Source organism: Erinaceus europaeus, chromosome 20 (assembly GCF_950295315.1).
Source record: "Erinaceus europaeus chromosome 20, mEriEur2.1, whole genome shotgun sequence".
NCBI lineage: Eukaryota > Metazoa > Chordata > Mammalia > Eulipotyphla > Erinaceidae > Erinaceus > Erinaceus europaeus.
In genome coordinates this window covers 41,321,851-41,348,375 of record NC_080181.1, presented here as the reverse complement: position 1 = coordinate 41,348,375, position 26,525 = coordinate 41,321,851, and the positions used below count along the sequence as shown (strand labels likewise).

Genomic DNA, 26,525 nt, shown 5'->3' with positions numbered 1-26,525 from the left:
TCATCAATTCAGCTCTTTTAAATCTTGTTTAGTTACAGTATGAATATGTTTTCTTAGCTGGCCTTTTAGCTCAGTTATTTCAGCCCTACATTCTTTCAGTTAAAGTCTATGTGTCAGAGATGAGAATAGCTGTTCTCATCTTTTTTTGTGTGTCTCATTAGCTTGTATGATAGTGTTCCATCCTATCACTTTGAGCCTGTGTTTGCCTTGTTGAGTCAGGTGGAATTCCTGTAGTCTGCATATGGTTGAGTTGTGTTTTCTGATCCATCCCCTTAATCTTTGCCCTTTAATGAGTGAATCTAAGCAATTACATTTACTGATATTATGGATTTAAGGTATATTTACGTCATTATTCAACAATTTTTGTTCTGATATATGGCAAGTTTTTTGGTGATGTTGTTCATGTTGCTTATAGGAGGCCTTTTAAAATCTAACTTATTTTTACCTCTTTAAGCTCCATTTTTAGTTTTCTCTAATTCATCCTTTTAAGAACTAAGGTTTAAATTTTTCATTTTGTTTTATGGAGACTAAGCTGGGGGGACTGGTGCACCTGGTTGAGTGTACATATTACAATATGTAAGGACCCAAAATTCGAGCCCCCAGACTCTACCTGCAGGGGGAAAGCTTTGCAAGCTGTGAAGCAGTGTTGCAGATGTTTCTCTGTCTTTTCCTTTCTACCACCGCCTTCCCTATATATTTCTGGATGTTTCTATCCAATAAATAAAAACAAAGATAATGAAAAGTGAAACTAAGTTGGTATACATGTTATATGTCTATTAGTGGTATAACTTTACCTCTCCTTAGACTGCATTTGATATTAAATGCCCATCACCAAGGTGCCAGTATACCTCTCCAGTTTTCACTACACCCTCTCTCACTTTTGCAATATCAATTTGTATCAGTATTTTAGGGTTTAATTTTGTACATTTTTCTTTTTTGTTTACTTATATTTCAGATATGTGTGAGATTGTCTCTTGACTGTCATCACCTCTGGCTTAATTTGCTTTGTGTGATTATTGCAAGCTTTCCTTACTGCAGAAAAAGATGCAAGTTCATTTTTTCTTATAATCAAATATTATTACATTGTGTACATATATACCACATCTCTTTTTTCCCCTCTTTTCATGGGAGGATTAATAGTTTACAGTAGATACAGTTGTTGGCACATATATAAAAGTCTCAGTTTTATGAAAAACACTCACCCCCAGCCTAGGTCCTTTCCCATCATCATGCACAAGGACCTGAAAGTCCCTGTGTTCTCTGAAAACCCTTTACTATAGTGCAATACACCCAAACCCAGTCCAAGCTCCACTTGTGTTTTCACATTCTGTTCTTATTTCTCATCTTCTATTCATCCACTCATCTGTTGTTGAGCCCTTGGATTATTTGTATATTTTGGCTATTGTGAATAGTACTGCAATAAATAGTATAGCTATGCATGTAGTTTTGGGCATTAGTGATTTTGTAATCCTTGGTTAAATGCCATTTCCTCATAAATTAGGTGGATATCTGATTGTGATTTTAATTTGTATTTCCCTGGTAGTTGAACATTCTTCATGTGCCTGTTGGTTATCTTCATATAAATTCTGGTAGGAGCTCTTATTGTAGAAATATCAACAATTGAACTGAAAGAGCAGGGTTTACATAATCATGTCACATGAGAATATATATTGACTATTGAGCACTAAAATGTTATTTCAGTCAATTTTTCTATTTTGACCTCTTATATACTGATTTTATATTTTATTTAATTAATTTTAATGAAGATGATGGAGACTAGAGAGAAAGGGGGACTAGAACACTCCTCATATGTAGCTTACTGTGCTGGGGATTGAACCTGGGATCTTGGAGCCTCAGGAATAAGTTTTGTGTTTGTTTGTTTTGCATAACCACTATAATGTTTTTTAGCCATAAGTTTTGTAGTTTATTATGCAAAATGAAAATTGACTGTAGTATATGATTTATGACTTTTGACCATCGTGCATTGTATCTATATTTTCAGTCATGAGAATGTGTACCTTAGACTTCCATCAAACCTAAATTCTTCTTCTGCAATTCCTTCATATCAAATCTCTCGTTCCTCTGACTAATATCTGAAAACCATTGTTCATATAGGTTTGTCTTCAATACAGTGTTGTTTACATGGTATTATATATTTCATAACTTTATGAAGTTGCTTCCATTTACGTGACCATTTACTTGCAAATATTAATCTTTAATGATCTCTACTAAGTTATGCATGTATTCCTCTCATTTTTTTGATTGATCCAGAGCCTAATTCACACATGATGTTTCCATTTTAAGGTTTTTTTTGGGGGGGAGACACTATAGCACCAAAAGTTTCCATTGGTGTCTAAACATCTCCCAAGTTGTGACAGAGTTTGAACTTAACAAGGCAAGTGACCAATCACAGCCCTTATCTTTTAATATCACTTCTGGGGTTTTTGTTAGATCCCTTTACTGGAGAAAGTAATGATTTATAGAAATGCTTGTTATAGTGTGGAAATTTCTGAATGATAAGTAATTACTCCAGAACAGATTATTAGGCTTTCTTTTTTCTAAGTCTGAGCTATTCTTTTGTAATGTTTTGCTACAGGTGAAAATAAAAAACGACTTAACTGTTCATCAAGGATTAAATGTGAGTAGCTACTCTGGTGCTTTTGAAGTTCTTTCTTTTGTTTTGGCCAGTGAATCCAGAAGCTCAAAATTATCTTTAAATGCTAAAAGGAAAACATATTTAAGGCAGATTCCCCCTCGCAGTAAATGTGCCTATTGGTTCAGAGAATTCTTTTTTTTAATTTATTTTTTATTTAAGAAAGGATAAATTAACAAAACTATAGAGTAGGAGGGGTACAACTCCACACAATTCCTATCACCCAATCTCCATATCCTATCCCCTCCTCTGATAGCTTTCCCATTCTCTATCCCTCTGGGAGCATGGACCCAGGGTTGTTGTGGGTTGTAGAAGGTGGAAGGTCTGGCTTCTGTAATTGCTTCCCTGCTGAACATGAACGTTGACTGGTCAGTCCATACTCCCAGTCTGCCTCTCTCTTTCCCTAGTAGGGTGGGTCTCTGGGGAAGCAGAGCTCCAGGACACATTATTGGGTTTTCAGTCCAGGGAATCCTGGCCGGCATCCTGATGGCATCTGGAACCTGGTGGCTGAAAAGAGAGTTAATATACAAAGCCAAACAAATTGTTGAGCAATCATGGACCCAAAGCTTGGAATAGTGGAGAGGAAGTGTTGGGGGGGTGCTCACTGCAAACTCTAGGGTACTTCTGCTTTCAGGTATATATTTTGCACTTGTTTATGATACATGTTAACATATGTTCTCTCTCACCGAACCTGGTGTATATCTAGGTTTTGGGACTTTGTTAGAAAGTGAACCACCTGGGATGGAATTAGAGAATGCTATGAAAGGAAAGGTCACCCGTGTAATCACCCGTGTAATGAAGCTGAAGGGTTGTCATTCCACAAGTGAAGTCTCTGGACACAGTCTGAGCTGAAGCATGTTGAGGTGGCCATCGTTGCGTTGATTAGGTTGTGATCTGCTGATGCAATATTATTTGATATGGATAGGGAGAGGCATGCGGGAAAGTGGGCCCTATCCTAATGTTCCAAGACTGGGAGAAATATAGGCTCTATAGTGGAGATGTGAGGTTCCTGCTGTCTTAGGGTTCAAGAAGACAATGGATAGTTAATGTTATCATCACATTATTTGGTAATTGGGTTAACTTTGAAAAGTCCTTTTGTTAGGGTTTGCTGTCTTCTTCTTCTAGCGTTTGCCAGGGTTTGCTGTACAGTACACAGTATCTTGTAAATAGCTGTGTTGCCTCTGATCTACTTGGTCTAGGCTTTTGAGAGAGTCTGCATATCAAATACACAGCCTATATATTAAGAAGACTCAGTCTGTGATTTGAAAACTTCAAGACATACAATTAATTTTCCCATTCTCATATTAATTAACTAGTGATTTATATGACTACACTTTACTAGGAGTGTACATAAACACCATTCCCACCACCAAAAGACTGTATCCCATCCCACCCACCCACCCCCACTCCCCACCGACCCAGGAAACCGCATGTCTACCCCTCACCACAGGGTTTTTACTTTGGTGCTCTACTTTCAATTTAGTCAGATCCTGCTTTTAGTTTCCCTTTCATATCTTCTTTCTCAACTTATGTTGATGAGTGGGATCATCCCATAGTCATCTTTATCTTTCTGACTTAGCTCACTTAACATAATTCCTTCTAGCTCTGTCCAAAAGGGTCAGAGAAGGTGGTTCATTGTTCTTGATAGCTGTATAGTATTCCATTGTGTATATATACCACAGCTTTCTCAGATGATGGCTGAGAAATGATGTTGTTGGGCACCTGGGTTGCTTCCAGGTTTTAGCTATTATGAATTGTGCTGCTATGAATATAGGAGTACACGCCTCTTTTTGGTTGGGTGTTATGGAGTCCTTGGGGTATAACCCCAGGAGAGGAATTACTTGTGAGTGTTTTCCAGACTGCTCTCCACAGAGGCTGTACCAATTTACATTCCCACCAGCAATGCAAAAGGGTTCCTCTGTCCCCACAGCCTCTCCAGCATTTGTTGCTGCTGTCCTTTTTGATGTATGCCATTCTTATAGGAGTGAGGTGGTATCTCAATGTTGTCTTAATTTGCATTTCTCTGACAATCAGTGACCTGGAGCAGTTTTTCATATGTTTGTTAGCCTTTTGGATCTCCTCTGAGGTGAATGTTTTGTTCATATCCTCTGCCCATTTTTGGATGGGGTCATTTACTTTTTTGGTGCTAAGTTTGCTGAGCTCTTTATATATTTTGGTGATTAGTTTCTTGTCTGATGTATGGCATGTGAAGATCTTCTCCCATTCTGTGAGGGGTCTCTTTGTTTAATAGTTTCTTTGGATGTGCAGAAGCTTTTCAATTTGATGTAGTTCCATTGGTTTGTTTCTGCTTTAGTCTTTCTTGCAATTGGGTTTATTTCATCAAAGATGTCCTTGAGGTGTAGGTGGGAAAGTGTTCTACAAATGTTTTCCTCTAAGTATTTGATTGTTTCTGGTCTAACATCCAGGTCTTTGATCCATTTGGAGTTGATTTTTGTTTCTGGTGAGATAAAGTGGTTCAATTTCATTCTTCTGCATGTTTCAACCCAGTTTTCCCAGCACCATTTATTGAAGAGAGCCTCCTTCTTCCATTTAATGCTTTGGGCCCCCTTATCAAAGATTAGATGTCAGTAGTTGTGGGGATTTATTTCTGGGCTTTCAATTCTGTTCCACTGGTCTGTGTGCCTATTTTTGTTCCAGTATGATGCTGTTTTGATGATGATGGCTTTATAATATAATTTGAAATCTGGGGGTGTGATGCCTCCATTTCTGTTTCTTTTCCTCAAGATGGTTTTGGCAATTCTGGGTGTTTTCAGGTTCCAGATAAATGATTGTACTATTTTTTCTATTCTCTTAAAAAAGCTTGGTGGAACTTTGATGCGTATTGCATTGGAATATTTGGGGTGCATTAAAATAAATTTTGAGGAAAGACACAATAGGAATTCTCTGAACCAAATAGGCACAGCCACTGGGAGGGGGAATCTGCCTTAAATATATTTTCCTTTTAGTGTTTAAAGATAATTTTGATTTTCTAGATTTAGTGTTTGCATAAAGAAATGCCACTAATTTTTGTATGTTGATTTTGTAGCCTGACACCTTGCTATATTGCCTAATAACTTCTTACTGTGTCTTTCCTAAAAATTTATTTTAATGTACCCCAAATAATATTTGGAAATCATTTTATATTACCCAATTGCATAATATTATCATGATGAAAATGATCTGTAATTCAATGTAAATGTGTCAGCATATTTCCTTTTTATTTTTGTCACATAGGGAAATAGGCATTTCTACTAATAATTTTACTTTCACAGATAAGTCTGGCTGTAGAAATACTTATTTGAAAGGAGGGTGCTAGTCTGGATCAATGATGAGAAAACTGTCTGAGGACGCTGAAAGACAAAACAAGCACTGCAGATGTCAATCTGAGGTCCAGATGAGTGACCTTTGTAAGGAAAAACTAAGACTCTCAGAGCCTGTCTCTATTCGCTGACCCATAAGAGACAATAGAATGCTGCCAGGAGCATGTTTTTGTCTTTCTTTTGTAGCAAGGTGTGAACATCCTATTGTATGGAGCAATTTGCTCCTTCAGATAGGCTGAGTAATCCATGCCTTGCTTCATATTTTCCCCATTGAGTAGATTAGTATAGATAGATTCCTCTATATAAGCCATCTGTTCTTGAATAACAAATGGGAAATGAAAGTGGTCCAAAGAAAGGAATGCATGCCAATATTAAGTATAGACAGTGCTATACTAATTTATGGCTTTGTTATCTTTGATGTTTAATATTTTCTGAGAATATGTTTTTGCTTTTCTTTAGGTCTTGCATGTAAAGAGTTGGGTGAGTACTTGTCTCAAGATCCTTTGAAATATATACAATATGTCTTCATTTTCCACTGACTCACTGGATAATAACTGCATGATATTTCTTTTTTTTTTTACAAAACATATACTGAGACCTTTTAATAGTTTAGGAAAGGGTAGAGACATTTGTTCTCTGATAAACTTTTTGTCAGGCATTTTAAGTATCAACTTCTTTCGTGTCCTATTTGTACTTATGTACTTTATTATGCATATTCATTATTCTACAAATCCTTCTAATGAGTTCAATAGCATTAAAATAGACATGAACTCTAGTAATTGTCTTGTTACGAACTGTGTGGACTCTAAAGAGCTGATAAGGTTTGTTTCTAGATTTATATGTTGATTGGCTCTTGTGTTTGGATAATATAAGTTAATTTAGCTATATAATTTTAGCAAATAAAACTGGCTATATTTTCCTTTATTTAAATAGGAAACAGAACATCATGATGGTCTTCCATTACTGTCATTGTCATCCTCAGCCTGTGTCTATCCCTTCCTATACATACTCTCTTGCATATATAAATTATAAAATATAAGAAGAAAGTAAAGATAGTAGCACATCAGCTTGGAAACATATTCTACTATGCACAAGGACCTAGGATCCCTGTTCCCAAGTACTCAAACTGCAGGGGGTGGTGGGGTCTGAAAGGTTAACAACCAGTGAAGCAGGGATTCAGGCTTCTCTCTCTTTCTTTTTATCCCCTCCACTATCTATTTCTCATTGTCCTACAAAAATAAAAATGAAATGAAAGGAAAAACATAGGGAAAAAATGGCCAGCAGGATTGATGGATTCATATTATAGGCACAGAGCCCCAGCACTAACCCTACTGGTAAACAAATAAAAAAATGAATAATAAAATAAAAATAACAACATAAACTATCTGACTTTAAATCTTTTTTTAATAAATCCTGTTTGCCTTTCAATCTGAATTTCACTTTATGCTTATTGCTAAAGACTTACTTATAGTCCGATAAGGAGTGATTCACCTGCACTTTGTGCTCTGGCACATGGAATATGGATAGCAAGGATGGAATCTGGGACCTTACATATACAACTTCTGTGCTTTTCTTGCTGGACACCTCCACCACATGGATTTTAAAATAACCTACAAACAAGCTTGTGTTAATTTTTATTTATATTGCAATGACTCTATACGTGAAGTTGGAGTATCTGAGAATTAAATAATACTGAAATGTTTAATCCATGAATATCATGTGTTTATTTAAGAGGCTCTGTGTACAGCAGGGGCTACCTGTCTACATGATTTCACAGATCATGATGGTCATCTTTTTTATTAGTGGCTGAGATACATAGACAGAGACATAGAGAGAGAAGAAGAGACATGAAAGCACTTCTTCAGTGCATGTGAATCTTCCCCTTAGTATGGTGTCCCCATTGGATAGTCAGAGACTTTATCTGCTCAGCCATAATTTTAACAGTTTCTTCCTTCTTGTTGAGTAGAAATGGTTATTTATATACTATGGAAATATATTTTGTCAGAGATATATAATTTATAAATATTCCCCTGTGGTTTTTAGAGCTGAATTTTCTCTGTATGCCTAGTGTCCATAAATAATAAAGCCTCTGAGTTTAATTTTTCATTTTTATTGTTCAAGTTTACACTTGATTTCTGTTGTTTCCAGTGTTAAGTGCTGAGGAATTATCGATATGTTGAATGGCATGTGATTGATGCAAAACTGAAATGTTTATGTCTTTGCTCTTTTAAGTCAGCTGTACTCATGTGCATATAAGATAAGTTATACGTGTGTCAATTATTTAAGGTTCTTATATTCCAGACAAGAATTTAATACTTTGACATAAAGTAGTTGTGTTCTTATATTCAACTAAAATTCCTTTAAGCAAGCATAGCAAGTGGAAAACTGCAAGGTCAATATATGAGAATGTGCCCTAATTCTGACACTATATATTGAGGTTTGACATTTCCATGACTACATATGACAATATGATTTCTTCTTGTTAGTAAGATATTTTGACTTGACATCAGCAGGGTCTGAGCAGAGTTTTTTTGACCTTAAGATGATATGCTAGTGACATGCCATGGTATACACTGTTAGGTTGTCAGAAAATCCATGATGTGTTTTTGGTTTCTTTCTTTCTTTTTTTTATTTATAAAGAATAAACATAGACAAAACCATATGATAAGAGGGATACAACTCTACACAATTCCCATGATTAGAACTCTGCATCTCATCGCCTCCCCTGATAGCTTGCCTGTCCTTTAACACTCTGGGAGTATGGACCCAGGGTCATTATGGGGTGCAGTAGGTGGAAGGTCTGGCTTCTGTAATTGATTCCCCAGTTAACATGGCCATTGACAGGTGGATCTCCTAATCTGTCTCTCTCTTTCCCTAGTGGGGCGCAGCTCTAGGGAAGCAGAGCTTTAGGACACATTGGTGGGGTTTTATGTCCCGAGAAATCTGGTTGGCATCATGGTAGCATCTGGAACCTGGTGGCTGAAAAGAGAGTTAACCTATAAAGACAAACAAGCTGTTGACTAATCATGAACCCAAAGTCTAGAATAGTGCAGATGAAGAGTTGAGAGTTCTCCGTTTTGTAGATAGTTAGTAGTCCTATTTTAGTTATATTCCAAAGTACCTGTGACTATACTAGTTTTTTTTTTTTCTCCCTGAGCCTGAAATCTGATATGCAGGTGGATCCAAGTTACTGTCTGGAGAGATGGTGTCATGGCTGAGAAAAGGACCAGAAAGCTGGATCAGGGAAGAGAGTAGTTCCCAAATATGGGAAAGGTATATAAATATTATTGACTATAAACTACATTGATTTGATCTGATCTGGGGCCCATATTCAGCTTAAGAGCCTATGTGACCTCTGAATCCCTGTAGCTCTGTGCTCACATTCTGTGGTCATGAGTAGGAACATTCCATGCTGCCCCAATATCAGGACCCATCTTCCTCAGTGGAGCATAGAGTATGTTGCCCAGCCTCTCTTTGGAGGATGGAACATTCTCTACTGTTGTTAATTCAAGTTGAGGGCAAGGTCCTATGGGGGTCCACAAAGGGGTCTATTGTGCTGTTCCTGATAGAGATGACTGGTAGTATTAGGGAGAGGGATTTATTTGAGGTCTAGGCCCATCATGTCTGTTTGGGAATCTCAGGACTCCCTGAATAGGGCCCCAGCTGATGGGGTGGCCTGATAGTGACTAAAGAATCATCATTAAAGTATGCAGTCCTTGTTAAGCTTTTGCAGTCCTTACTCTGATAAGGTTAACTTTGGAGTGACTGAGGGAAGTATAATAGGAAGTAGGTGATGAAGGTATCTAAGTCTAAGTAGACACTATTCCAGTATGAACTTTATACTGACTCACTGCAAACTATTGTGTACTTTTGCTTTCAGGTATATATTTTGCCCCAATTTATGGATACATGTGAACATATGCCTTATCTCATGGGACCTAGTCTATATCTAAGTTTTGGGACTTTGATAGGAAGTGAACCACTTTAAATGGGATTAGAGAATTTTATTAAAGGAAAGGTCTTACCCAAGTAATGAGGCTGAAGGGTTGACATTCCACGCCTGATGTCTCTGGACACAGTCTGAAGTGAAACATGCTGAGGTGGTACTCATTGAATTGATTTGGTTGGGATTGGCAGATGCAATATCATTTTTTTATGAATTGAGAGAAGCATATAGGAAAGTGCACCCCACCCTAGAGGTTCCAGGACTGGGGGAAATATAGGCTCTATAGAGGCAGTGGGAGGTTCCTGCTGTCTTAAGGTTTAAGAAGGCAATAGATAGTTATTGCTGTAATCATATTATTTGGCAATTGGATTCATTTTGAAAAATCCCTTTGTTAGGATTTACTGTATCATACACAATATCACCATAATTTATGTCCTTTGATATTATTTGTATATAGCTGTGCCGCCATTTGCTTCTGTTCTCCCTGGCCTAAGATTTTAAGAGTCAACATATCGAGGGCTGGGTGGTGGCACATCTGGTTGAGCACACATGTTATAGTGCACAAGCACCCAGGTTTGAGCCCCCAGTCCCCACCTGCAGGAAGAATGCTTTGCAAGTGGTAAAGCAGTGTTGCAGTCTGTCTCTGTCTCTCCTTCTCTATTACCCCATTCCCTCTTGATGTCTGGCTGCCTCTATCCAGTAAATAAAATAAAGATAGTTAAAAAAAAAAAAAGAATCAACATATTCGATACTCAACCTATGGTCTGTACATTAAAAAGTTTGAGACATTCAATCAATTTTCCCCTCTTATATTAATTAAATAGTGATTTATATGACTCTAAATTAATAGGAGTGTACATTTCCACCACACAAAGACTGTGGCCCATCTCAACCCCCCCCCCTTCCAGTGAAGCTGAACTTCCACCCTTGCTCTCAACCAAGATATTTTTACTTTGGTTACCTACTCCAAATTCAATCAAAACCTGCTTTGAGTTTACCTTTCTGTTTTTCTTAATCAACTTCTGTTTATGAGTGGGATCATCCCATTCTCGTCTTTCTCTTTCGACTTAACTCACTTGACATAATAATTCCTTCTAGCTCCATCTAAGATGGGTCAGAGAAGGTGGGTTCGTTTTTCATTTTTCTTAATAGTTGCGTAGTATCCCATTGTGTATATATACCACAGCTTTCTCAGACATCATCTGTTGTTGGGCACCTGGGTTGCTTCCAGGTTTTAGCTATTACAAATTGTGATGCTATGAACATAGGTGTACACTATATTTTTGATTGGGCATTATGGTGTTCTTGCGGTATATCCCTAGGAGAGGAATTACTGGGTCATATGTAAGGTCCATGTCTAGCCTTGTGAGAGTTCTCCAGAATGATCTCCACAGAGGTTGGACCAATTTACATTCCCACCAGCAGTGCAGAAGGGTTCCTATGTCCCTACAACATCTATCATTTGTTGCTGCTGTCCTTTATGATATATGCCATTCTCATAGGGGTGACGTGGTATCTAAATGTTGTCTGTATTTGCATTTCTCTGACAATCAGTGACCTGGAGCAATTTTTCATGAGTTTGTTAGCCTTTTAGATCTCTTCTCTAGTTAATGTTCTGTTCATATCCTCTGCCATTTTTTGATGGTGTCATTTGGTTTTCTGTTTCTAAGTTTGCTGAGTTCTTTGTATATTTTGGTTATTAGTCTCTTGTATGGCATGTGAAGATTTTCTCCCGTTCTGTGAGGGGTCTCTTTGTTTATATAATGGTATCTTTGGCTGTACAGAAGATAATAAATTTTATGTAGTCTTATTGATTTGGTTTTGCCTTTCTTGTAATTGGGTTTGTATCATCAAAGATGTTATTGAGGTTTAGGTGGGAAATGTTCCAGCAATGTTTTCCTCTAAGTATTTGATAGTTTCTGGTCTAACATCCAGGTCCTTGATCAATTTGGAGTTGCCTTTTGTTTCTGGTGAGATAAAGAGGTTCAGGTTTATTCCTCTGCATGTTTCAACCAGTTTTTCTATCACTATTTATGGAAGAGAGCCTCCTTCCTCCATTTAATACTTGGATCCCCTTATCAAAATTTAGATGTCCATAGGTGTGGAGGTTTAGTTATGGGCTTCCAATTCTGATCCACTGGTCAGTGTACATATTTTTGTTCCAGTACCAGGCTGTTTTGATTATGATAGCTTTATAATATAGTTTGATATCTGGGAGTGTGATGCCTCCATTTCTGTTTCTTTTCCTCATGGTTGTTTTGGAGATTCTAGGTGTTTTCTGGTTCCAGATAAATGATTGTAATTTTCGTTCTATTCTCTTAAAGAACCTTGGTGGAACTTTGATGGGTATTGCATTAAATTTGTATATGGCTCTGGGAAGAATATTCATTGTGATGATATCAATTCTTCCAATCCATGAACATGAGATGCCTTTTCCATTTCTTGATATCATTTTCTATTTTCTTGAATAGTGACTCATAATTTTCAATATACATGTCTTTTTCTTCTTTCATCAGCTTTATTCCTAGGTATTTTATTGATTTTGCTGCAACAGTGAATGGGAGTGATTTCTGGATATTCTCTTTTTCAGACTTAGTGCTTGCATAAAGAAATGCCACTGATTTTTGTACATTGATTTTGTAGCCTGACACCTTGCTATATTGCCTAATAATTTCCAGTAGTTTTCTGCTGCATTCTTTAGGTTTTTCTTTTTTTAATATTTATTTATTCATTTTCCCTTTTTGTTGCCCTTGTTGTTTTACTGTTGTGGTTATTATGGTTGTTATTAATGTCTTCATTGTTGGATAGGACAGAGAGAAATGGAGAGAGGTGGGGGAGACAGGGGGAGAGAAAGATAGACACCTGCAGATCTGCTTCACTGATTGTTAAGTGACTCCTCTGCAGGTGGGGAGCTAGGGGCTTGAACTTGGATCTTTACTCTGGTCCTTGTGCTTTGTGCCACCTGCGCTTAACCACTGTGATACCACCTGACTCCCTCTTTAGGTTTTTCTATGTATACTATCATATCATCTGCAAATATTGAGAACTTGACCTCTTTCCTTCCAATCTCTATTACTTTGATTCCTTTCTCTTGTCTGATTGCTATGGCAAGAAATTTCAATACTTTGTTGAAAAGTAATAGTGATAATTGAAAGCCCTGTCTAGTCTCTGATCTGAGGGGGAATGCTTTCAGCTTATTTTCATTGAGTATGATGTTGACTGTAGGTTGGCTGTATTTGGACTCCACTATCTTAAGGAATTTCCCATCTATTCCCATTTTTATAGTGTTTTGAGCATGAATGGGTGTTGGATTTTGTCAAAGGCTTTCTCTGCAACTATTGACATAATCATGTGGTTTTTGGCTTTGATTTTATTGATGTGGTGAATGACATTGATTGACTTACCTATGTTGAAGCAGCCTTACTTTCCTGGGATAAATCCCACTTGGTTGTGATGAACAATTTTTTTGATATCCTGCTGTATCCTGTTGGCCAAGGTCTTGTTCAATATTTTGGCATTTATGTTCATTAGAGATATTGGTCTGTAGTTTTCCTTTTTGTTGTGTTTCTATCTGTTTTTGGTATTAGGGTGATGTTGGCTTCATAGAAGTTGGAAGGGAGTGTTCCTGTTTCTTCAACCTTGTGGAAGAGCTTTAGAAGTATAGGTATTAACAACAAAATAGACCCCTTTATGGACACCCGTAGGACCTTGCCCTCAACTTGGATCAACAATGGTAGAGAAGTTTCTATTCTCCAAAGGGAGGATAGACAACATACTCTATGCTACACCTGAGGAAGATGGGTCCTGATATCGGGGCAGCAAGGAATATTCCTACTCATGACCAAAGAATGTGAGCTCAGATCTAGAGGGATGCAGAGGTCTCATAGGATTCTAAGCTAATTATGGGCCCCGGATCACAGCAAATCTATGGGATTTACCATCAACAATATTTTTCTTTCCCATATTAGGGAGCTACTCTCTTCCCTGATCCAGCTTTCTGGTTCTTTTCCCAGCCATTACATCATCTCCTCAGACAATAACTTGGATCCACTTGCATGTTAGATTTCAGGCTCAGAAAAAAAAACTAGTATAGCTACAGGCCCTTTGAAATATAACTAAAATATGCCTACCAGCTATCTAAAAAATGGAGGACCCCCAGCACTTCATCTGCACTATTCCAGCCTTTAGGTCCATGATTGTCCAACAATGTGTTTGGCTTTGTATGTTAACTCTCTTTTCAGCCACCAGGTTCCAGATGCTATCAGAATGTGACCATACTTCCCTGGACAGACAACCCCACCAATGTGCCCTTCCCCACTAGGGAAAGAGAGAGACAGGCTGGGAGAATGGATCGACCTATCAATGCCCATGTTCAGCAGGGAAGCAATTACAGAAGCCACACCTTCAACCTTCTGCATCCCACAATGATCTTGGTTACATACTCCCAGAGGGTTAAAGAATAGGAAAGCTATCAGGGGAGGGGATAGGATAAGGAGGTCTGGTGGGGGGGAATTGTGCAGAGTTGTTCCCCTTATCCTACAGTTTTATCTGTGTTTCCTTTTTATAAATAAAAAAAATTTAAAAAGTAGTATAGGTATTGGGAGTTAGGAGGTAGTGCAGCGGGTTAAGCACAGTTGACGCAAAGCACAAGGACCAGCATAAGGATCTGAGTTTGAGCCACAGCTCCCCACCTGAAGGGGAATCACTTCACAGGTGGTGAAGCAGGTATGCAGGTGTCTATCTTTCTCTCCCCCTCTGTCTTCCCCTACTCTCTCCATTTCTCTGTTCTATCTAATGAGGGCATTGATAGCAACAACAATAACTACAAGAACAATGAAAAAACAAGGACAACAAAAGGGAAAGTCAATAAATAAATATAAAAAAGAAGTAATAGTATTAGCTGTTTCCTGAAGGTTTTGTAGAATTTATTTATAAAGCCATCAGGTACAGGATTTTTATTTTGGGGAAGATTTTTTTTTAATTTCTTTATTGGGGAATTAATGTTTTACATTCAACAGTAAATACAATAGTTTGTAAATACATAATATTTCCCAGTTTTCCATATAGCAATACAACACCAACTAGGTCCTCTGTCATCCTTCTTGGATCTGTATTCTCCCCACACACCCACCCCAGAGGTTTTTTTTTTGTTTAGTGCAATACACCAATTCCAGTTCAGGTTCTACTTGTGTTTTCTTTTCTGATCTGTTCTTGTCTTTTCTGTTTTTCAGCTTCTGCCTGAGAGTGAGATCATCCCATATTCATCCTGTCTCTGAATTATTTCATATAACATGAATTTTTTCAAGGTCCATCCAAGATCAGCTGAAAATGGTGAAGTTACCATTTTTTATAGCTGAATAGTATTCTATTGTGTATATAGACCCTAACTTGCTCAGCCACTCATCTGTTGTTGGATACCTGGGTTGCTTCCAGGTTTTGGCTATTACAAATTGTGCTGCCATGAACATATATGTACACAGATCTTTTTGGATGGGTGTGTTGAGTTTTTTAGGATATATCCCCGGGAGAGGAATTGCAGGATCATAGAGTAGGTCCATTTCTAGCCTTCTGAAGATCTCCAGACTGTTCTCCACAGAGGTTGGACAAATTTTCATTCCCACCAGCAGTGTAGGAAGGGTTCCTTTGACCCCACAACCTCTCCAGCACTTGCTGCTGTTACCTTTTCTGATGTATGATATTCTCACAGGAGTGAAGTGGTATCTCCTTGTTGTCTTTACTTGCATTTGTCTGACAATCAGAGACTTGGAACATTTTTTCATGTGTTTCTCGGCCTTTTGGATCTCTTCTGTGGTGAATATTCTGTCCATGTCCTCTCCCCATATTTGGATGGGGTTATTTGTTGACTTGTTGTTGAGATTTGCAAGTTCTTTATATATTCTGGTTATTAGCCCCTTGTCTGATGTATGGCATGTAAAGATCTTCTTCCATTCTGTGAGGGGTCTCTTGGTTTGGGTTGTAGTTTCTTTAGCTGTGCAGAAGTTTTTTTTCTTTTTTATTTAAGAAAGGATTAATTAACAAAACCATAGGGTAGGAGGGGTACAACTCCACACAATTCCCACCACCCAATCTCCATATCCCACCCCCTCCCCTGATAGCATTCCCACTCTCTTTCCCTCTGGGAGCATGGACCCAGGGTCATTGTGGGTTGCAGAAGGTAGAAGGTCTGGCTTCTGTAATTGCTTCCCTGCTGAACATGGGCGTTGACTGGTCGGTCCATACTCCCAGTCTGCCTCTCTCTTTCCCTAGTAGGGTGGGTCTCTGGGGAAGCGGAGCTCCAGGACACATTGGTGGGGTCTTCAGTCTAGGGAAGCCTGGCCGGCATCCTGATGACATCTGGAACCTGGTGACTGAAAAGAGAGTTAACATACGAAGCCAAACAAATTGTTGAGTAATCATGGACCCAAAGCTTGGAAGAGTGGAGAGGAAGTGTTACGGGGGTACTCACTGCAAACTCTAGTGTACTTCTGCTTTCAGGTATATATTTTGCAGTAGTTTACCTATACATGTGAACATATGTTCTCTCTCACCGAACCTGTTGTATATCTAGGTTTTGGGACTTTGTTAGAAAGTGAGCCACCTGAGATGGAATTAGAGTATACTATGAAAGGAAAGGTCTCACCTGAGTAATGAAGCTGAAGGGTTGTCATTCCACATGTGAAGTCTCTGGACACAGTCTGAAGTGAAGCATGTTGAGGTGGCAATCGTTGCGTTGGTTAGGTTGTGATTGGCAGGTGCAATCTTATTTGATAAGGATTGGGAGAGGCATGCGGGAAAGTGGGTCCTATCCAATGGTTCCAGGACTGGGGGAAGTAGAGGCTCTATAGTGGAGATGTGAGGTTCCTGCTGTCTTAGGGTTCAAGAAGACAATGGATAGTTAATGTTATCATCACATTATTTGGTAATTGGGTTAACTTTGAAAAGTCCTTTTGTTATGGTTTGCTGTACAGTACCCAGTATCTTATATATAGCTGTGCTATTGGTTGCTTCTGATGTACTTGGTCTAGGCTTTTGAGAGAGTCTGCATATCAATTACACAGCCTATATATTGAAAAGATTCAGTTTGTGTTTTGAAAAACTTCTAGACATACAATTAATTTTCCCCCTCTCGTATTAATTTTACTAGGAGTGTACATAAATACCATTCCCACCACCAAAAGACTGTGACCCATCCCTTCCACCCACTCCCACCCCCCACTGTCCCAGGAAGCTGCATGTCTATCCCTCACCACAGGGTTTTTACTTTGGTGCCCTACTTACAATTTGGTCAGGTCCTGCTTTTAGTTTCCCTTTCAGATCTTCTTACTCAACTTCTGTTGATGAGTGGGATCATCGCATACTCATCTTTATCTTTCTGAATTAGCTCAGTTAACATAATTCCTTCTAACTCTGTCTAAGATGGGTCAGAGAAGGTGGGTTCATTGTTCTTGAGAGCTACATAGTATTCCGTTGTGTATATATACCACAGCTTTCTCAGCCACTCATCTGTTGTTGGGCACCTGGGTTCCTTCCAGGTTTTAGCTATTATGAATTGTGCTGCTATGAACGTAGGAGTACACACCTCTTTTTGGTTGGGTGTTATGGAGTCTTTGGGGTATAACCCCAGGAGAGGAATTACTGGATCATATGCAAGGTCCATGTCTAGCCTTCTGAGAGTTTTACAGACTGCACTCCACAGAGGCTGTACAAATTTACGTTCCCACCAGCAATGCAAAAGGGTTCCTCTGTCCCCACAACCTCTCCAGCATTTGTTGCTGCTGTCCTTTTTGATGTATGCCATTCTTACAGGAGTGAGGTGGTATCTCAATGTTGTCTTAATTTGCATTTCTCTGACAATCAGTGACCTGGAGCAGTTTTTCATATGTTTGTTAGCCTTTTGGATCTCCTCTGTAGTGAATGTTTTGTTCATATCCTCTGCCCATTTTTGAATGGGGTCATTTACTTTTTTGGTGCTAAGTTTGCTCAGCTCTTTATATATTTTGGTGATTAGTTTCTTGTCTGATGTATGTTATGTAAAGATCTTCTCCCATTCTGTGAGGGGTCTCTTGGTTTGGGTAGTAGTTTCTTTAGCTGTGCAGAAGTTTTTTAATTTGATGTAGTCCCATAGGTTTGTGCTTGTCTTAGTCTTCTTTGTAATTGGATTCATTTTATTGAAGATGGCTTTAAAATTTATGCGGAAAAGAGTTCTGCCAATATTTTCCTCTAAGTATCTGATATTTTCTGGTCTAACATGCAAGTCCTTGATCCACTTGGAATTTACTTTGTATTTGGTGAAATGTAGTGGTTCAGTTTCATTCTTCTGCATGTTTCAACCCATTTTTTCCAACACCATTTGTTGAAGAGACTCTGCTTTCCCCATTTAATAGTCTGGACACCTTTGTCAAAGATAAGATGTCCATAGATTGGGGGCTTACTTCTGGGCTCTCAATTCTATTCCACTGGTCAGTGTGTCTATTCCTATTCCAGGACCAAGTAGTTTTGATGACAATGGCGTTATAATACAATTTGAGATTTGGAAGTGTTATACCTCCAGTTCTGTTCTGTGTTCTCAAGATTGTTTTGGCAATTCTATGTCTTTTCTTGCTGCAGATAAATATTGCTGAATTTGTTCTATTCTCCTAAAATATGTGGTTGGGATCTTGATGGGGATAGCATTAAATTTATAGATGGCTCTGGGGAGTATATTCATTTTGATGATATTAATTCTTCCAACCCATGAACATGGAATATCTTTCCACTTCTTTGTGTCTTTTTCAATTTCCTTGAGTAGTGACTCATAATTTTCAGTATAAAAGTCTTTCACTTCTTTGGTTAGGTTTACTCCTAGATATTTTGTTGTTTTTGTTGCTATAGTAAAAGGATTTGATTTTTGGATTTCAATTTCTTCTAACTTAATGTATGCATAGAGGAATGCCACTGACTTTTTTTGTAGCTTTATATCACTATGTATTGATTTCTTATTATTTTTTTAAATTTTTTATTTAAGAAAGGATTAATGAACAAAACCATAAGGTAGGAGGGGTACAACTCCACACAATTCCCACCACCCAATCTCCATACCCCCCCCATGATAGCTTTCCCATTCTCTAGCCCTCTGGGAGTATGGACCCAGGGTCATTGTGGGTTGCAGAAGGTAGAAGGTCTGGCTTCTGTAATTGCTTCCCCGCTGAGCATGGGCGTTGACTGGTCGGTCCATACTCTCAGTCTGCCTCTCTCTTTCCCTAGTAGGGTGAGGCTCTGGGGAAGCGGAGCTCCAGGACACATTGGTGGGGTCTTCAATCCAGGGAAGCCTGGCCAGCATCCTGGTGGCATCTGGAACCTGGTGATTGAAAAGAGAGTTAACATACGAAACCAAACAAATTGTTGAGCAATCATGGATCCCAAGCTTGGAATAGTGGAGAGGAAGTGTTAGGGAGGTACTCACTGCAAACTCTAGTGTACTTCTGCTTTCAGGTATATATTTTGCAGTAGTTTATGGATACGTGTGCACATAAGCTCTCTCTCACAGAAACTGGTGTATATCTAGGTTATGGGACTTTGTTAGAAAGTGAACCACCTGAGATGAAATTAGAGTGTACTATAAAAGGAAAGTCACCCGAGTAGTGAAGCTGAAGGGTTGTCATTCCACACGTGAAGTAATATATATTGCATCCGCCGATCACAACCTAACCAACGCAATGATTGCCATCTCAACATGCTTCACCTCAGACTGTGTCACTGACTTTTGAATGTTAATTTTGTAGCCTGACACCTTACTGTATTGCCTGATGATATCCAAAAGCTTCTTGCTAGATTCCTTAGGTTTTTCTATGTGTATAATCATGTCATCTGCAAATAGGGAGAGTTTGACTTCTTCTCTTCCGATCTGTATCCCTTTAATTCCTTGCTCTTGCCTGATTCCTATGGAAAGAACTTCCAATACTTTGTTGAATCATAATGGTGATAGTGGGCAGCCCTGTCTAGTACCTGATCTGAGTGGAAATGCTTTCAGTTTTTCACCATTGAGTATGATGTTGTCTGTAGGTTTGCTATATATAGACTGCATATCTTCAGGAGTTTTCCATCTATTCCCATTTTTTGTAGTGTTTTGATCATAAAGGGATGTTGTATTTTGTCAAAGGCTTTCTCTGCATCTATTGATATGACCATGTGGTTTTTGGTCTTGCTTTTTTTAATGTGGTGGATCATGTTGATTGATTTATGTATATTAAACCAACCTTGCATGCCTGGGATAAACCCCACTTGGTCATGATGAACAATCTTTTTAATGTACTGCTGTATCCGGTTGGCTAGAATTTTGTTCAATATTTTCACATCTATGTTCATCAGAGATACTGGTCTGTAGTTTTTTTTTTTTTTTTTAGTTGTGTCCCTATCTGCTTTTTGTATCAGAGTGGTATTGGCTTCATAGAAGCTGGGAGTATTCCAGTGTCTTTAATCTTCTGGAAGACTTTTAAAAGTAGAGGTATTAGTTCTTCTTTGAAGGTTTTGTAGAATTCATTTGTAAAACAGACTGGTCCAGGACTTTTATTTTTGGGAAGATTTTTGATAATTGTTTCAATTTCATTAGCTGTGATGGGCCTGCTCATGTTATCTACTTCCTCTTTACTTAGTTTTGGAAGTTGATAGGAATCTAGGAAATTGTCCATTTCTTCCAGGTTCTCTAGCTTGTTGGCATATAGTTGTTCATAGAATCCTGGCATGATATGTTGAATATCTGTGGTGTCTGTTGTGATATCTTCTTTTTCATTTATGATCCAATCTATTTGGGTCTTCTCTCTTTTTTGTTTTGTGAGTCTGCCTAAAGGTTTATCGATTTTGTTTACTCTTTTGAAGAACCAACATTTACTTTCGTTAATCTTTTGTGTGGTTTTCTTATTTTCAATGTTATTTATTTCTGCCCTATCTTTAGTGATTTCTGTCCTTCTGGTTGCTTTAGGGTTCCTTTGTTCTTCTTCTTCTAGGTCTTTAAGATGTGCAATCAGGCTGTTTATTTGTGTTTTTTTGTTTGTTTGTTTCCTAATGTGTGCTTGTATGGCTATGAACTTCCCTCTCAGTACTGCCTTAGTTGTATCCCAGATATTTTGATAGCTTGTGTCTTCATTTTCATTGAAGTTTCAAAACATTTTGATTTCTTCCTTTATTTCCTCTTTGACCCAGAAGTTGTGAAGAAGTGTACTGTTGAGCTTCCACATTTTGGGACTCTTACTAATCTTTTGTTGATTATTAAGTGTTAGTTTAATTCCAGTGTGGTCTGAGAAGATGCTTGGGATGATTTCAATGCTCTTGAAATGTGTATTCCAGTTTCTTGGGATGAATGACTCTGAAAATGTCCAATAGTTCTAGTTTATATATTCATTTAGCTCCCTTATGTCTTTATTGATTTTCTGCCTGGATGATCTGTCAAGTTGAGAGAGTGGAGTGTTGAAGTCCCCTACTATGACTGTGTTGCTGTTCATATATTGCTGTAGCTCTTTCAGTAGATGTTTGATGTATTCAGATGGCTTCTCATTGGGTGCATAGATGTTAATAATTGTTAAGTCCTCTTGATTGACTGGTCCTCTGAGTGTTAAGTAGTGTCCATTCCTATCTTTTTTAATCCTATCTGTTTTAAAGTTTATTGTGTCCAATATGAGAATAGCTGTTCCTGCCCTTTTTTGTGGGCCATTGGCTTGTATGATAGTTTTCGATCCTTTTCTTTAAGTCTGTGTTTGTCTTGTTGAGTTAGGTGGGTTTTCTGTAGACAGCATATTGTTGGGTTGTGTTTTCTGATCCATCTTCCTACTCTGAGTCTTTTAATGGGTGAATTCAGGCCATTGACATTTATTGATATCAAAGATTGAAGATATTTTAACACCATTCTTTTAGAGTTTTAGAGTGTTCTGATAATGGCCTACTTATGGTGGTCTGACTGTTTATAGGAGACCTTTCAGAACTTCTTTCAAGGCAGGCGTGGTGATAGTTGATTCCTTCAACTGTTCCTTGAGAAGACTTTTATGCCTCCATCTAGTCTAAATGACAGTCTAGAAGGATACAGTATTCTTGGTTGAAAGCCTTTATCATTGAGTACTTGATAGATATCTCTTTTGGCCTGTAGTATTTGTGTGGAGATGTCTGCTGCTAATCTTACAGGTTTTCCTCTGTAAGTGACTCTTTGTTTTTCTCTTGTAAGCTTCAGGATCCTTTCTTTATCCTTATTACTTTCCATTCTAAATAGGATGTGTCTTGGTGTCTTTTAAGTCTGGATTAATTGTGTTTGAGACCCACTGGGCTTCTTGCATTTTTATGTCTTTGATGTTGTCTAGACTAGAGAAGTTTTCAGTTATTATGGCCTGAAGAATGCTTTCTTCCTCTCCCTCTCTTTCTTCCTCTGATAATCCAATAATGCATATATTGTTTCTTTTGAAGTCATCCCATAGGACTCTGTTGTTGTTTTCAGTATCTCTTAATATCTTTTTGAGATCTCTTGCTTCTTTTTTAGTTGTGTCTAATTCGTCCTCAATCTTGCTAATTCTGTCTTCAGCCTCACTGATTCTATTCTCTCTCCCCTCTACTGTTTTATGGAGTTTATCTTTTTTTTTTTTTACCCTGTTCTGGTACTGTTTCAGCTTGTTCAGCTATCTGTGTTCTTAGCTCAGCTATTTCAACTTTCAGCTCTCTAATAACCTTGAGATAATTAATGTTTTCTTTCATTGTCTTATTTGTTTTTCCTGTATTTCTGATTACAATTCTTTCTACTTCTTTACTCACTACTGTGACTATTTCCTTAACAAGCATTTGGATGTCGACCTCATTATTTTGTGCTTCACCCTATGGGGGGCTATTAGCTGAACTCTTGTCCTGGTTCATTTCTCCAATATTTCTTCTTGTTGGTTTAACCATTTTATATATTATGAGTTCCCTCTCTCAGTACTTTTCAAATTACTGATCACTATTGCCTGGATTGACTAGTGTCTAAGTAAGGTAATTAAAGGGTTCACAGTGGTGGAATTTAACAGTTGTTTCAATAGTATTTTAATCCCTGATTTGGAGCTCAGTGGCTTAAAAGCCTCTTTTGTGCTTTTTCTTCCCTGTAGGCTATGGGAACCTGAGGGCTTTTAAACTATAAGCAGGCTTCTTAGCTTAATCACTGACTCCTGACCAAGAGATAAAGCAGGGTGTAGCAGAGATAATCCAGTGGTTATGCAAAGAGACTTTCACAGCCCCACTGCTATGCCACCAAGTTATAGGTCTTCTCCTGAATTTCCTGGTTATATATCTGTCCTCTGATGTCCCTCCCTGCTGATGCTCCAGATTCTGAGGTCAGTAGCAATAGAGTTGCACTTGGTGAACCTCCGGGGAGCCATCTCCTCCCTTCAGCCATCCCCTTGTTGGTGGAACAGACTGGAGGTGGTGTCTCTGATAAACTGCCAGACTGTTATCAGCCTCTTAATCTCTCCCTAGGCTCCTCTCTGTCCACCAGCCACACGTGTTTGCACTCACCAGTGATTTGGTGGGTTCCTGAATTTGTTCTAGTCCTGTCTTGTTTCATCCCTGGTGGTCTCCTTTGGTATTCCTAGTTGATCTGTGAGAGGAGAGGAGAGGCGAGGAGAGGAGAGAAACCAATCTCTGGAAGTACTCAGTTTTGGGGAAGGTTCTTAATAACTTTTGATTTCTTTGTCTATGATTGGTGCATTTACTTTTGTAGTTCTTCTTGGTTTGGTTTTGGAAGGGTATATTTTTTCTAGGAATTCTTCCATTTCCTCCAGATTCTCTAGCTTGGTGCCATATAGTTCTTTGTAAAAGTTTCATATGATTTTCTTGATTTCTATGGTATCAGTTGATATCTCCTCCATCATTTTCAGTATTTGATTCTGTTCCCTTTTATTTTAGTGACTTTAACTAGGGGTTTGTCAATCATGTTTAATTTTTCAAAGAACCAACATTTGACTTTTGTATCATTGATCTTTTGTATGGTTCTTTATTTTTGATGTTGTTTATTTCTGCTCTAATTTTAGTGATTTCCGTCCTTCTGTTTACTTTAAGGTTCCTTTGTTCCTCTTCCTCTAAGTCCTTAAGGCATGGAGTAAGGTCATTTATTTGAGATTTTTATTGTTCTCTAATGTGTGATTGTATGGCTATAAGTTTCCCTCTCAGTATGGACTTAGCTGTGTCCCAAGTATTTTGATACCTTGTGTCTTCATTTTCATTTATTTCCTGAGACATTTAAATTTCTTGCTTGAGTGCTTCTTTGACCCAGCAGTTCTTAAGCAGCATGATGTTGAGTTTCCAAATTTTGTGACTTTTAGTAATTTTCTGTTTGTTGTTGAATGTTAGCTTTACTCCACTGTGGTCTGAGAAGTACTTGGGATGATTTCAATGTTCTTGAATTTGTTGATACTGTCATTGTGGCTTAATATGTGGTCTATCCTTGAGTATGTGTTGTGTGGATTTGAAAAGAATGTGTATTCCAGATTTTTGGGGTGAAGAACTCTGAACATGTCCAGGAGGTCTAGTCTGCCCATCTCTTCATTTAATTCTCTTTTTTGTTTGTTGATTGTCTGTTGTCAAAGTTCGGGGCACTAGTATGCCAGGCTAGCTTCGCAGGTGGGAGACAGAGACCAGGGACACACGGCTGAGCAGAGAAGCTGTATTTCTTTATTCACGAGCATACGATTCAAAAAACTAATCTAAAATCACCACACAGTTCTGTCCTGCATCTTTCTCCTCTGGTGGCAGCGTCAGGAACTCAGGAAGTATGTAGGATAGGGGGCAGGGAGAAAGAAGAAGCATGAAAAGGCAAAGACTAAACCACAATCTCCTGGAGGTGGGGGGAATGAGACCAAACCAATGTGAAGCATACCAACAATTCCCCGTTTTCTTTTTAACTAACTGACCATAGTATCAGGAGTGTGGGGTGAACAGAAACCTATATCATACAGGCATTTTTTAAAAATTAACTGGCACAAACATGGAAGAACAAGTAAGTGAGCAACAAGAATCAGTGTGATGCCAAGGGAAGGCCTGAGGGGGGTGTTTCCTGCCTCAAAGGGCAAGGTCTAGCAGGCGAAAGGGCATTTCTTGCCTCTGGGTGCATCTATTGTCTCAAAGGGCATTTCCTGACTCTGTGGGCATGACCTAGTAAGAAGGGGGAGTTTTCTGCCTCTGGTAGCAGGGCCTGCAGATGAGGGGGTGTGGCCTATAGAGTCCCAGGGCAGCTGGGTGCAGTCAGTCTTTGAGAAACCCAGCAGCGTAAAGGAAAGCTGATGTAAAGTTGTGTAAAGTGTCCAAGAGGTGTACCAGTAATTCCAATGGAAGTGTCAGTCAAAAGCAGATAACCACAGAAGAAATGCCAGGTGATGAAACGCTGCACGTCTGTCTCAATAGGGAAGGTCAGCCACAGGAATTCCGCTTTTCTGTAGAGAGTGAGCTTTGGAGTCTGTGAATCTGTTTCTTCAGGTCGTGCCAGGTCATATTATTTCCAGAGGTGCTTGTTGTCATGCCATCTTGTGGGCGATGTCAGAGAACAGGAGTCCAAATGGATTTCTGGGGATTCCATTTGAGCAGATGCTTTTTCATGTGAAGACTTGACAGCTGAAATTTACTTACTTGTCAAACAAAACTTGTAGCAGATTAGAAGTTTACTATAATTGATAACTCCATTATAATTGGAAGTCCTTTCTAGTATGATTTCAAGGTTGTTTAAACAGTTTAAACTCAATAAAATGTGGAAAGGTAAACAGAAGAACCACGGTTAGAAGCCTCAGGCTTGAGAATCATTAACATAATCATTGCACTATCTGCCCCACTAATAACTCATACAGTTTTCAGGATTAAACGTTTCATATTTATGCCAAGACATAAAAAAAATCAAAGGAGGAAAAAAATTTTTTTTGGAGTGATTCTGGATGTCTCTAGAAATCATGGCTGTGTCCAGCATTTTTTTAAGTCAATGTCATACAGAAATTCAGTCATTCAAATCACTCTCTTACAAAATGCAACTTGAGCCAGATTATACAGATCTCACCATGTAGCATCATGAGTCCCCAGAGAGCGTCCTAGTCCAAAAAGCTCCTTGAAATTCCATTTAGAATGTTTCTGACTGTTCCTGCAGGATTGCAGGCACCCATTTTTAAAAGTATCTTCCCATCAAAGAAATAATCCAATCAGGAGAGTAGAACTAACCACGTGTCTCCATTCTTGGGGACTGCCAGGGTACTGGAGAATGTTCCTCAAATTAGAGTAGTCCTCAGCAGGAAACATGCAAGACGTCCAGAAAGTCCCAGGGGAAATCTCCATGCATATCCCAAGCTCTACAATCATGGTCATAAAGAACCAAATTGTGGCCCAGAGCAAAATGTAGTCCTTCTTCTTGGGTAACATGTGAGACAGAATCCACAAAGTCCAAGGAGAAATCTCTGTGCATCTTCCAAGCTCTATGATCACAGTCATAAGAAACCAAAGTTCCCGGTCAGGGGACCAAAATGTGGCCCAGAGCAAAATGTTCCAGAGACAGAGAAACTGTCTCATGATGAAACAGTAGAGGCTTTGGCAAACCTCTTCATAAGTAGAAAGGCAACCCATGGTGAATAGGTAGCCAAAGTCTTCA

General features: G+C 38.6%; 1 long non-coding RNA gene and 1 other non-coding gene across 3 annotated transcripts in view; both read left to right on the top strand.

Moving 5' to 3' along the window:
* The window catches only part of LOC132534922 (uncharacterized), a 60,882-nt gene that overhangs the window by 17,551 nt on the left and 16,806 nt on the right, over positions 1-26,525 (top strand). The window contains exons 1-2 of one of the 2 annotated variants that reach the window (XR_009546680.1): positions 6,005-6,163; positions 6,433-6,453. This is a non-coding gene — a long non-coding RNA (uncharacterized LOC132534922). Of the gene's footprint in view, positions 1-6,004; positions 6,164-6,432; positions 6,454-26,525 lie in introns of those variants that run through there. The other variant, XR_009546681.1, reaches the window with a different exon arrangement.
* LOC132535183 (small nucleolar RNA SNORD109A) lies at positions 5,973-6,045 on the top strand. The gene has a single exon (XR_009546960.1). It is a non-coding gene; the product is annotated as a small nucleolar RNA SNORD109A (small nucleolar RNA).